The sequence below is a fragment of the Plodia interpunctella genome, chromosome 12, assembly GCF_027563975.2.
Source record: "Plodia interpunctella isolate USDA-ARS_2022_Savannah chromosome 12, ilPloInte3.2, whole genome shotgun sequence".
Lineage (NCBI taxonomy): Eukaryota > Metazoa > Arthropoda > Insecta > Lepidoptera > Pyralidae > Plodia > Plodia interpunctella.
The window spans coordinates 309057-323556 of record NC_071305.1 but is presented as its reverse complement, the minus strand read 5'-3'; the positions used below and the strand labels follow the sequence as shown (position 1 = coordinate 323556).

The 14500-nt window shown below is 35.4% G+C and overlaps 1 protein-coding gene across 2 annotated transcripts in view; it reads right to left on the bottom strand.

Annotated features, from left to right (window-relative positions):
* LOC128673999 (visual system homeobox 2-like) overlaps positions 1-14500 on the bottom strand; it is a 98999-nt gene that overhangs the window by 34455 nt on the left and 50044 nt on the right. The gene's annotated exons all lie outside the window — the stretch shown is intronic.

Below are 14500 nucleotides of genomic sequence, written 5' to 3'. Positions count from 1 at the left end.
TTAGTATTATAAAGTTTCTTTTATTTTTTTTTAATTTCAAGATTAACTTCTGATCTGTCACGACTTTGATGTTTTAGTGGAGTATCATCTTAAAAAGATATTTTTATTTCCATATTCTTACGATCCCTCTTAATTTTAATTAAATCTATTCTTACAAGAACTCAAACTAGATTAAATTTTGAACAAATCCGATCGCGTCCCAACTCCGGACAAAGAAAGAGTTTCGAGTATGAGTGCCCGCTCCGGGAACTTCCTAACTGGATGGAGTTCAATTATAAACTTTGCAGCGAATATGCAGCTAGTTTCACTGCGATTCCAAGTTTGAATTCCACCCTTACTTTACCTAAGTTTCTAATAACTAATTCCTTTAAACTCTGTTAGGTACATAATGACATATCTTTTAATTTACATCAACGATGAGTTAATCTTTGCAACCATTTCCAAAAATAGTGTAAGACGTCGAAAGTGCCAACAAATGCAAGTTACTTGGAAAAAATTAAGGTTAGCCTTAATAACATCACAACAAAAAATATTACTATTAAAAATCTCTATTAGTCTGCCAAGTAGAGAAACATCTTCTATGACTGTCTACATTTCTTATCATCCAATCGTTCGAATGGTTTTCCCAAAAGTTCATACATAAAGGCAACATTCTATTAATTGTATGTAATGGCCGAGGACGTTTAATTTTATGAGTTTCGTAAACGAATTTGCGAAGAGCCCACAATCGGCTCCAAATGGAGCGTAGTGGATGAAGACCACAATACTACTGCCTGAATAGATAGCGGGGGCAAGACATAGACGACAGCGGAATTGGATAAACTATTGTTGTATCATACTTTGTGCACCAGAAGTCCAATGGCAAGAATTACTTTGCTTAATTTCAATATTAAGTAATTGAACAAACAAATTAAAGTAAAAAACCCACCACCCGTCCACCGTAGTTGTCCATGTATTGTTTATTTATTGTATTATTGTTAATGTACTTACTTTCTTAACTCACAGTTATATCGAACAAAAAAATCAACTAAAATTACTTAACACTCATCATACAAGAAGCTTTCTGCTTGATTTTTGTCTTCTAGATTAAAATTTAAAAATATTTCCACTAATACGTGAATAATATTAATGGTATACAAAAAACAAAGCAATATTGCTTTGTTTTAACGTTGGTTTAATTAAGATCAGTTTCCCAAGAAAGCCATCAAATTGGTTCCGCTCGTGCCTCGCACCGTCCACTTAGTAACTAATGCGTCTCATTCGTTTCCATTCGCCGTTGATTTGGGCGTATCGTTATTTACCGACTTCTCCAATCCGCCAGAAAGCCGCATTGTGGACACCGCACACAGGATGACCACGCGACTTACGTGATTAAATTTTTACTCGATTGCTAACCGATTCGGGAAATTGAGGTTTATTGTTATCGTCCTCACATTTAGACTAGAGAATAGATATACGTCTCAAACATAATTAAATATTTTCCTGTAACTTAGTTAAAATAAAGGTGCATGGAGTAGAATGCAGTCTATTTGATATTAATTTACTGAAAGTCGGCAGAAAAGTATAGGTGAAGACCTATACATACTATAGATAAATCTTTATTAATAAAAGCACACAGAATACAACTACCTATATACAGAACAGCTTCCGTATATATAGCGTGTATAGAAATAAAAATAAAACAAAAAATATCTATTTGATATAATGAATCCTTTGAATAAGTATTATATAGTTACACTCGAGTCAGATTATACTAAAGGAAAACAAAGAAACATGTATGAAATGACCTGTTAATGTCTATACACTGTGACCGACATAATTCATATTGAACCATCGTTTATTGTTCAACTTTCTCTTTTATTGTCACTTTGATTTTAATTTTTTTTTGTTATTTCTTACCATATCATTGTTTTGCTTCAGCTCTAGCATTGTTTCTGCTCGTTTACCTTTATAATTCAAATTGTGAATAACAAAACTGTGGGATACATATACACTATTTGTTATTCTTGAATAAAATAAAAGAGAAACAGCATATTTAAGTACCATTCAGTCACAAAGTATTTAAGAAAATGTTATTTTTGTAACCCTCAAACAACAAAAGTAACTCATTCGCACGCCATTATCCAGTAATGCGACCACTGTTTCCCACATTACAGACACAAGACACGCAAACAGGCGCGCGCGCCGCTCAGCGGGGCGTCCGGCGGCGCGGGCGGCGGCTCGTTAGAGCCGGGCCGGGCCGGACACGTGCCGGACGTGTAATTATGACAAATGAGACGGTTTGACTCGGATTGTCACGTTTGTTGCTTCAGGCTATTGGAAGATTTGCTACAAGTTTCGACTTGGATAATTTTGGTTGTTTTAATGATGCGTGATTTTTGAAATTAAATGTACGGCTTGTGTCTAGTTCGTCACGTACTTCACGACTTCTGATTGGTGAACTTTTTAATCACTCCAATTATGGGATAAGAAATTTTGTTAGGTACTACTTTCTTACTAGGTACAATTTAGCATCAGTATAGTTAATTTGCAACAAAAAACCTATAACAATGGTTTTTCACAGCGTTTTTATTTAAAGATTATCTCAAAACAATTAGGTAAGTGTTAATTATAAGCCGGAATATTTTTAAGCAAAACAAAGTAAATTTAATAATAACTAATAACGTAACTAATTGTTATTTTGGTGGCTTGCAAATTTTGAAATATAACTCAACATTGAAAGTATTTGACAACATACTCAACTCATATACTCGAAATGTTACAAATGAACACGTAATTATAAAAGATAAGCAAACAGCTAACACGTAACCACTTGTAAACCAGCAAGATAAAAAGCTAAATGTCCATCTAATTTGCGTGTTTTGATCAACAATGGTCGTACGTCTAGTGGATATAATAGCTTTATTTCATAGTCTGTGGGCCAGGCACAAAGGGATGGCCGTGGGCCTCGTGGCGTGGCTGTTGTGTGTGGCTGTCGGCGTGGAAGATAGCTGGTGTATTTAGGAATGAGATTGTGTGGCCTTGTGGGATTATAGGTTATTAGGGCGCAATTAGGAATGTTTTTAATGTTGTATTTCATTGTATATCTCAGCAATGGGTGGTCTAGTTATATCTTAGGTATGAGAACTAGGGATGCCGGTGCCCGTGCGAAATGAAGTCTAAAAAGTAGGAAAGCGGACCCTGGGCTCCGACGGTCAGCGGCTGACGGAAGAAACTGAGAAAACGGTCAGATGACAGAGAAATATGTACGTACAATGTACCTACCTAACTAATATAAAATTTAATTACATTATTATCTATCATTTATAAATGTTTATAATTGAAAAAAATAGAATAATAATTTAAATATTCGAAGTAACTAAAATACTGTAATGATACTCCTTCATTACATTTTAAAAAAAAATTTATTGCATTTCGAACGAAGATGAGGTAGGTTCCATTGCTAATTTCCACCAACAAGATTTTATTTGATACATGTTTTGACGCAGTGAGCCCCCAGAGCTGAATCTAAATTTTTGTTCATATATCTACATGTAACAAAAGTATTAAATGTTATCTGACAATAAATTTTTTAATTAATAGCGATCCCAATACACAAAAAGAAGTATGATGTTTAATTCCTTCTTTCACGTCAGAATCTGAGTCTGGTGATCTTTTGGTGTTGAGATATTTGGAATGCTGGAGCCACACAAACTACTTTGTGCCACGGGCAACCGCTTATTTATATAAAAAATGTAAAATAAAAGAAAAATGTATAATCATTGTATGATCTGCTGTCATGTTTTGTATGAGCGCACCACTGGTATGAATGCGTTTTAAAAGACATAATCAAATTAGTGAGCGCCGCGACACGCAGTTATAACAAATATTAATAGTCGACATCATAAAGCGTGGTTGGGGACACTGCTAGGTTACAATTATAATTAAATTGACAATTATTGCGAGGGGGGCTTTTATAGCAATGATAATGACTGATGAATGCTATTTGTGTACGAGATCACAACAAAACTGAAATCACTTTTGTTTACCGCAATGCATGCAATTCATCTAGTTTATGTTTTATCTATTACAAGTAATTGATTAGATATTTATTTACAAACTGTGATTTATAAAAACTGAATCACTGCAATTAAATTTTATGGAACGTAGGTATGTTATGTACATTTTCAATTAAATCCGTATAAGTACTTATTATACAAGTATAATGCTAGAATCAGCAAGATTTAGCCGTGAAAGCGGAACAGACAGATAGACAGACTTTGGCATGTATAATATTACTATGGATTATAACATAAAATGTAATCCGCGGAAAGTATCAGCACATTCTCACATAAATGTGAGTGCATTCATAAATTCTCTGATGAGCCCTGGGACCCAACCGTTAGTACATAACTCTCATTCATAGTCCCAAGTGAACATTTAACATTGTTTGAGGGATAGTATTTGTTAATTAAATATATTTTATTGTGAGAAATTTTCTTTCTGTGAATTTATCACCATATATAATGTTTAGTTAGAATTTTATCTCACAAATTAAAAGATAACATTTCATTTATAAGTAGTTACTTACCATGTTTTACAGAAATTAGTTATAGTAGTACCTAGTTAGTACCTAGTTAGGTACTACTAAACTAATTTATAACTAAGTTCTGTAAAACATGGGTTAGTTCATCAAGTTATACTATTAGTCATACATACAACATATAGAATAAACTTATATTAACATATATATTTTTCATTTTCTCCGCACTATGAAACACACAGCGTCTATTATAAAGTTTTCATTACAAACCATTAGCTCATTCGAAACTTCAATTTAACATTATAAAGTGTTAAGTGCACGCAATATATCATCATTTTGCTAAACAAGCATTAACTTGCAAACGCGTTTCATTCTTACAAATTAGGGACAAGCTACCCAAATCCTCTGTAAGGGCGTGCAGACCCTTTTTCTATTTATGACAAAGAAAAATGTACCCTATCACTTTTCACTTAAGGTTGAAAATGTTGGAAGTTTGTTGGAGAGTAGATAATTTATAGTTTATCTCCTAAATTGATTATTACACATGAAGTGTGCGATAGATCATCGGAAATTGGATTATAGTTGTGGTCTTTCGCGATTGTTTTTACGTTTTTGTGGACGAGGGCACATTGGGACCTCATTTGTTTTGATAAAATTAGTAGGTGAGTTATATAAGAGAGTGATACTCGTATAATGTCATTTTGTTGTATATGTGAAGAAATAGTTGATATCATACGACTTTATTCCTGTTCTATTAAAATAACAGACAAAATATCCACGTATACAATAGCAGTTTAATATTTTACTGTGACAGGGCGAGCCGTTCGTATTTGAGAAGAATCTTAGGTTTATACTTAGCTACTTACCTTAATTATCTATTAAAACATGCGCGGCATAAAATCAGTTTTTCTAATAGGACAGAAACACGAAATGACAAATTCGCGTACTGGACATGGACGGATACGCATAATATTATTATATTTTCTAACGTTTATCCTACATCCCTGATGATATTATAAGTGTGAAAATATGTAATGTATTCACAAATAGGACGCCAGACCAGAATTTTCTATGTGAACTATATTTTAGTTATAGCTACTCGTATAGTTGAAATCCCGAAGCTAAAATCGTGTTACGTAAGTAATGAATGGACATGTAACTCAATATTAGAATTGTTTTTTTTTCTGATCATGCAGGGTTACGTACCAGCCCATGGTAACCAGCTGAGTCCGTACAGACAGACAGTCGTCAAGTGGCACCATGCGGCATTTTAATCATGGCAAGACGTAGCAGGGTGGATTATGGACCTTTGTTGCTGCTGGCTTCTCCGGGGTGGCGCTGTCAGGGGTGCCGACATAGGAGGTATCCGAAATATGGACTTACAGAATGCTTACTTATTTAGTTCAATAATTTGATTCGCCGAGTCGACAGGCTGAGAAATAGACTTATAAAATAATCGCTAAAAACAAATTAATATTAGGTTTATTACGTATATTGAATTCGATTAAAATTTCGTACTTTTTTCACATATTTCTCTGGCTATGAAATTAGGAAGAGCAAACTTACTCATTTTAATACAAGTAAGTCATACTTTATGATCTTGTTGGCTCAAGATCTCAATTTCAAGTTTGGACAACCCTAAGGGCAGTTCTTTTGTAGGGCGTAGGTATCGGCTGCTCGTGTCGACATGCAATGTGCGGGAGATTCGGCTTTTAAAACGGATTAGCAAAATTAATGTCGTACAATAGCGCCCTCGACTTATTGCAATTATTATCAATACTTTGAAAATTAAACTTGCATATAGGTTAAGTTTTCTTTTGTTTCATATCATTTCAGTTTTAGAAGCTATGTGTACCTATGCTTATTATACTTTGCAGTTTCTTATATAAATATTATTAGATTTGCAAAGAATACCGAACATCCATTTTCAACATTCTGATGAGAATCGCACGTGCTATTGTGAAATTATTTAAACTCTACAGTTAAAATATCCAGTTTTTACCAATTCATCGAATTTTGTTAATTTACAGCTCCTGGAGTACTCTGGTAACCATACTAAACAGTCAAGACGATACCCAATTTACAGGTTAAAGTAACAAAATAATAAAATCAATAGGTATGAACCCAGAGTCAGTGAGAGTACCAGGCAATCATAGCGGCCAAGGAATCTATAAATAAGGAATATTAGGCTATAGGTGGCTATTACGAGGCACGCACGTAATTTAGCTGCCTTCTACCTGCCACCTTCCATTCCCACCTCTCACCCGCCCACCACTGGAGAGGAGGGGGGGGGGGGGGAGGCTTGGCTTATTGTTGTGGACCGCGAATTATAACCTATTGTCTGTGTGAAATTCCAATTCGATTTTAAGAATATTGGTTTGTTTCATACTTCTAAAATTAATTTTAATTTTTATGGAATTTTAATTTTAATTTTTTTGTAAGTTAGCAACGGTACCTTTTAGTATACTAAACAGTCAACACGATACCCAATGTACAGGTTAAAGTAACAAAATAATAAAATCAATAGGTATGAACCCAGAGTCAGTGAGAGTACCAGGCAATCATAGCGGCCAAGGAATCTATAAATAAGGAATATTAGTTTATAAAGCACTGTCGTAGCTTGATATTTTTATTTAATCACAAATTATCCATAGTTTTTTCTTTTCATCGAAAATAAGCACGGGCAATACCAGTTATGATAAGAATTTGACAGAAATGAAACAGGTTATGTAAAGCTGTGTAAATTGTTATAATGTCATTTGTTTTTTCATTTTACAAGCTTTTAATTATCTTGAAACGTATGTATGTGACGTATATATGAAATGTAACTATTATATGTTCGGTTGGAATCTTGCAACTCCATTGCAACAGCACAAAATTTATTTGAAGCAGATATTTTCAGTCAGTTCAGATAACATTGCATGGCGGCGGCAGTAAGAACGTGTCAAAATTATTTGTTTCGACTGAAATCGTTCAAAACATTGTTCAGCTGGAATAAAAGTTTAAAATTATAATCTGTATTTAAATCTGTATCCTGTTTGTATTGTTTCCTTTTATCTTCAAATAAAGCGAATTTCGTTACAGCAGTGTTTTATTAAATCTTATACTATCGTCGTGTGGAAACCTTGGTATTACCTACAACCAAATAGACAATGTCAATTCTCATAAAAGTAAATTCGGGGTCCAATTAAGGAAGTCCCAAATCAGTCGTATAACAAACACATATCACGCCCGGCCCTCGAAGAGATAATTAAATTCAAATAGTGGTACTAAACTCATCACCAGAATGAATGGCTGCTTTGTCTGTGTGTGTGACGTGTGGGTGTGTGTATCCACGAAGGGGAGACTGGGACTATGAATGCAGAGGTATGAATAGAAGAACTTTATAAAACTGATGCGAAATTCTGAAAGAATACACAAGAATCCTATCATACCTATTTTATTAATATAAGCTAAAAACTAGAGCTTTTGGTCATTTGAGAAGATTTTTAAATAACAAATGTAGTTTAGTTATACATCATATAACGAATCCCTAGTTGAAAGTCCGAATACTTTGCTTTAAAATTAAAACTCAGTCACAAGTTATGTTGATTGTACCCGTGTCTCCTCTAAGTGTGTGCCCGTGTGTGTGAGCTAGCCCTGTGTGAGTGTGGGTGTAATTAACATGAGAAGACATTCCGATAGACATTCTTCGTTTATTGCGATTGAGTAGTCGGGGAGCTAATTTATGGAAGGCAGTTAAATTAATTTCGCGGCTGAAGGGACGATGATTTGTTCAATATGTCTTGAAACGTTTGTTCCATATAAGACTGCAACATTGTTGAAATCTTATTAAAGATCTGATCAGGTCTTATTAGATTTAATGGAGGCATAAGAGTTTGTCTTGGTTTCTTTCCATCGTTATAAATCGTAATATCGTTGAAAAAAGTGTAGTCAACTTTTTCTTGTATTTATGACACCGAGCATCAGTAGTGCTATTGCAATGCTATTATGGCAAACCAGATATAGTGCAGATTTTTCACTAAAATGTGAAGTTGTATTATCGTTGTATATGTAATTATCTTGGTAAGGTATCTTATGCGTGGTTTTTGTATGACATTTAATTTTTGATCTGAATATGTATTTTTTGAATGGCAAAGCCTGAAATAATTATTTCAATTCATTTGTTAGTTGCAGTGGTGAAGAAATTAACGTGGATAGGTTATAAATCCCATGGAATTGAGAATCGATTAGTCCAGGTACATTTTTCAAACAAAGACTCGCTAATCTGAATAGTGCAATCTCTAACAAAAAGCCAGCACAGTGGGGAATCGACAAAAGATTCGAGTGTCAACACATTTTCCGTGAGATCCGAGAATTTCGACATTTCGACACGGAGAGCGCCGAAAGAGAGTAATTGGCGCAAAATGCGATCCGACAGGCGCGGCGCGCGGCCCCACCGTCAGCTGTAGCCCACTATTGGCTGGATGTATTCACGTGGTGTGTATAGATTTTATTTATAACTTCTCTATTAAACCAACAAATTTTGATATTTTCGCACTATGACATAGAAAAAATAAAAATAATTGTATTATAATAAGTCTATTAGTAAAAGGACCACATAATATGTATTTTGCACCTCCTGTTGCCCTAATTTCGGCCTCTGGGAGGCGTGCATTGAGTTTCAAGTTTGTTTTATAGCACATATAGGTAATTTGACGACCTCGGTGGCGCAGTGGTAAAGTGCTTGCCTCTGAACCGTGAGGTCCCGGGTTCGATCCCCGGTCGGGTCATGATGGAAAATGATATTTTTCTAATTGGCCAGGGTATTGGATGTTTATCTATATATGTATTTGTTATAAAATATAGTATCGTTGAGTTAGTATCCCATAACACAAGTCTCGAACTTACTTTGGGGCTAGCTCAATCTGTGTGATTTGTCTTAATATATATATTTATTTATCTAATAGGTACTATAGTCTCATACAAGACTTTATAAAAAGAAAGGAGGAACAGGAGAATGCAATTCCTGCCATTTTAGTCTTATTTCTTGTCGAGTGTATTGTTTGTTGGTAGTGTGATGTATTTTACCAGAGCGAAGCCCCCCCCCCCTTCCCCCGGGCCGAGCCGCTAGCTGAGATATAATATAAGTACGGATTAATATAGGTAGTGGTGACTACCAGGACCGCAGCCGACGGGCGGAGATATCCGTTATCGGCGGGTAATTGGCGCGAAATGCGATCGGCCGGCGCCGGCTCCGGCTACATTACCGGAACGGCACCGGTGCGAGCTAAATTAGGTTTTAGGTAGGCTTGTAGGTATTGCAACTGCCTATACATGTGTATACTTATACTACTTTGAAAAATGAACTATTTTGATGCAGAGGAGAAAATGTGGCTAAGTACCTGGAAACGTCTTTTTCCGCTGCAAATGAGTACTAAAATATATCACAAGTTCTTACCTAAATGTACTTGTTTTCTTTTACATAAACAAACTTATTAATATAAATAAATAAATACAATAGAATAGAGAGTAGATCGTGTAACTATAAAGTAACAATAAAGTTTCGACAAAACTAAACCTAAGTAGATATGTAGTTGAGTACTTCATCGACACACTGAGTAATGAATTGTTCCTATGTTCCATAATCTCTTACAAAAAAAAGCAAATAAAGAACGCACACGTAACAGCATAAAAAAGCAGATTTATTTCACTGAGAGATTTAAAAATAAATCAATTCATTCGTATTACGTGTCACAGTCGTCTACATAACGTTATTAAATTACACAAACAAGCTAAAAAGACAGACAGGCCGTCCGCCATGCCATACGAAGGGCGGAGCTAATAAACCCAGAGGGAGCAAAACAAAACAGCGGGCCTAACATAAATTGCATAATCAAAATCAACTTTACCGCACCATGATAAGATTGAGTTTCGAGTGACCACGGTATGCAGATACGTTTTTTCTCTTTGTTTCGTATCCGCAGAAGTGGCCAATCAGCGCGCGGTTGCCATGGCTACGTGGTTCGCCGGGGCCGCGCTAGATGGCGTTATCAGTAAACTTTTATAATTAATGGCCATGTATTGGAAATTTCAATTTGTAAAATTGCACCGTAATAAGGCGATTGTTTTACTTTGACACACAAACAGACGTAGTTGCTGTCGCTTGAGACGTTGCTGTATAAATAGACTTACTTTGTTCGTTTGAAATCGATTGAAAATTAAAAGCATAAGTACCTACCTAATACTACTTGTCTAGGTCATAAGTACTTAGGTACCTAAGTGTCGCTACGTAGAGTATGTTTTTGGTACCTATTCATTGAAATAAAGAGAACTATGAACAATAATTTATAATATTGAAAGATATGTATAAATTTATCACTACTTATCTATCTATGAGAAGGATTCCACTGTGACACATTTCAAAAATATCCATAGGTGCTGTATGTAGAATACCTATACACTTAGGTGCCATTTAAACAGGTGCCCCATGCGGAGTTCCTCCTGATCCTGGGATAGCTCTACATTTTACAGTTTCAAGTGGGACAAAATATGTAGCGGGGCTTATAAAATCATCTATTAATAATATTGGCTACCGTTTGGGCCCTTTTAAAAACAATACACTAAGAATTATTATATGATCAAATTAATTTCCAATAGAAACTCATTATTTTCTGACTTCAAAGAAGTCCTTATGGAATTAATTTTTTGAATTTGGTGAAAAAACCTATAGCAATCTCCAGCTCCCACTCCAGTCTCCAGTTGAACTGGAGATTGCTAAAGGTTTTTTTCTACGGGCAAAGATATACTTATGATCTTTGAATTCCAATAAAGACTTTTCACAATTTTGGTTTATTAGCTACAGCCCAATAAGTACTAAACCATTTCTGGAAGTAATTTAAAATATGAATAATACGTTTTTTATTATTTCACTACTTACTAGATGTTCTCGATAACTTACATTATTGAAGAAATTAAGAAATTATTAAGAAATATACGATGAAAAAAGTATCATGTGAATAATCGATTGATCAGAGGTGCCAGCTCTTCACAACGATAACGATTGTAGATTTATGATTAATAGATATTTTTATTATAAATAGAAGCAAGTAACATTAGCAGTAACACAGGTTACATGGCTGCGAGGCCGTGACGTGGGTATCGTTGTCGAGGACGTTTGATTGCATAATAATCCATTTATCTTGCGTCTCGCCCGAATTGGGGAAACCTAATCCCCAGCAGCCATTATACCGAAAATTCAACTACCATCACTCATAATTCCCTTCATACAACGCAAAAACAACTCTAAAATTACAACTGTAGATTTCAATTTCGATTGCAATAGTGAAATTTTCCTGTAAAACAGAATTAAGTGGTTTCGAACTTTGTGCGGTTAAGTTAGGGTTTATTTTAGTTTGTGAATAGGGTTTGTGTTTGGAAATGAAATTTTCATAAATGCGTGGGGTGGGCAGGGGCGAGGGGGTTCCAAGGAGGCGAGAGGGGCAGTATTTGTGTTTTCCCCGGTTCTGAGGAGGGAATGCCACTTGAGCTCCCGTGTGGAAGGAAAAACTATTTATAGTAATTACGACTCTACAAGACACACAAGTAGCGATGCTAGTTCGCGGTGAGAGAGCGACGCGTCGGGTTCGGTTAGCCGCTGTGTTCTTAACACTCGTTAGCTAGATATCTAGGTTTATCATAGACTGCTATCAAATGGTCAAACCGGTAGCGGCGTCGTGGATCGGGTCGGGAGGTTCCTTCTATTGTGGTTGAGCTTCGCGATGGCTGACTCACGCGTCAACTCGTGAACGGGTGCTGCCGGGGGAACTGGTCAGCTCGATCTTTTATTAAAAGTTTTTTTTGTTTGGTTAATTATACATATAAGTATATATATATTCCTTTCATCAGCACTTGATCACAATCATAATATGTTTCAGTATTACTTTTTGACCATGTACTTTATTGTGTACTTACATTGTTATATTACTGATAAAAAATTATACATAAATTTATATTTAAAAAATGGTAAGCCCTTCTGGACCAACACTGTTTGAATGAGTTTCTTTCGGCATTTCTTCTCAGCAGTGGTCGTTCCGAAATGCTAGTAGTTTGTAGCTTTGGTAAACATCATTTAATTTAGAATATGACGTGAAAAAGTGCCTGTGAAGGCCTAATTTCTGAATAAATGATTTGATTTTGATTTTGCTAGGCGCTTTATTGCGGCTGTGTATAGCGATGGAGGAAACGGAAACGGAATTTAGTTTATAATTATCCTAATGTTTATAATAATCCTACGTTGCAGAAGTTATATTTATGCAGCTTGAAATGAATGACTCACAAAAGCATCTTTTGGTAGCCAAAGACGAACATGGAAGTGTCTAAACTGAATTTAACACTGAAGAAATCTAATCTAATCCCAACTACTTAGTTCTTAAACATTTATTTCTTCTAATGTCAAATTAATTGAATTACCTGCGTCAAACAATACAACTGACTGACGGACAAAGCGACTTCCTTCCGCGAATGGTCGATATTGATTGCGAAAATATCGGATTCCAGTGGTGTCGGGTTCGATTCCCGGGAGCGGCACGTTGCGGGCTTGCAACGGAAAAAATGACAACCAACAAACAAAAAAAGTCAACAAAAGGTTTTATTTGCTGTTTGAAAATTAAAGCACTTACGACGAGTAAACCTGCACATTATTTTAATTTAATAACAATATTTAAAATTATACATCATATAATTCGACAAAGGATTCTGCGGCAAGCATAAACTTAGCATTATTGCCATTTCAGCCTCATACAATGAAAATATAATTGGTCGAAACATTCGTCTTTTTGGTTTGAAATAGGTAGCAGTCAATTGGTAGTTAAGACTCTAATTAATCTCTCCCATTTGAAATCAAACGGAGGAAGAATCATCTGACTATTTTATTAACCTATATTAACTACTATTAATCTATGACCGCATCAAAATCCAATCTATTCTAATCACTTAATATCTAAAACGCTGCAAAATGAGGATACAGAGGGCCGTCTGTTGCCCCAAGTGGCGACATCGCGTCACGTTACTGCATTGTCGAGCAACAAAGGTAAATTTTCAAACCTCAGATACGTACTGTCAACCGCAAATCAACCGATCATTGCAAATTCACTGCTATAACCGCCGCATAGAAATCAATGCTAGGTAACTTGTGTAGGTTTACGTACAACGATTGTCGCGTTTTTTGCGCGTCTTCGATGAATGCTTGTCTATGAATACCTTACCATAATGTTGGGTGTATCGTGTCGAGTTTCTAAGTGGTTTATTGAAAGATCAACTGTTGCGTAATTTGTTTTGACATTATAAGTAGAAGTACTTAGTTGATAGGAAGAAAGATATCGTGAAAGGATAATATTTCAAACGACGTGTGAGGAGAGATTTATAGCCGTGCATTTAAAGCTCATTCTTTCTCTCCGACTACTGTGAACTTTCAGGCGAATATGTCTTTCATTAATTACATTTATATTATTTATCGTATGGCGAAGCATTCGTTGAATAAATTAAAGGGCACAATTGAAAATAATATTTAAAGTCGAACATTTGGAAACTATACATAGACAGTTGCGAGACAAATTATGTAGGGTAGGTAGGTATACCTACCTAACCTACATAATTTGAGTTTTTAGGTACGTTTACCTTACGAACCGGTGCAAATGCACCTGTAAAACAATTGTGTATCTATTGTGTCTCAATTCTGCGCGATTGGCGGGATAACCCCTTATCAAAGAGATAATGAAACCAAACACGGTAATCGTGGTGGCTAACTTTTGATTCAAAAATAGTTCATTAGTCACATCCGTTACTGAGAAGTTATATCGAGAATTAAGTTTGTACATGACCTTATACCTAACACTCAACAGCCAAACTAAATGGTTTGCAATATCGCGGGCAGATGGCTCCGATAATTTGATTAACAACACTTGGTCTCGGTGTTCATATTCGCAAGATTGTATGCTT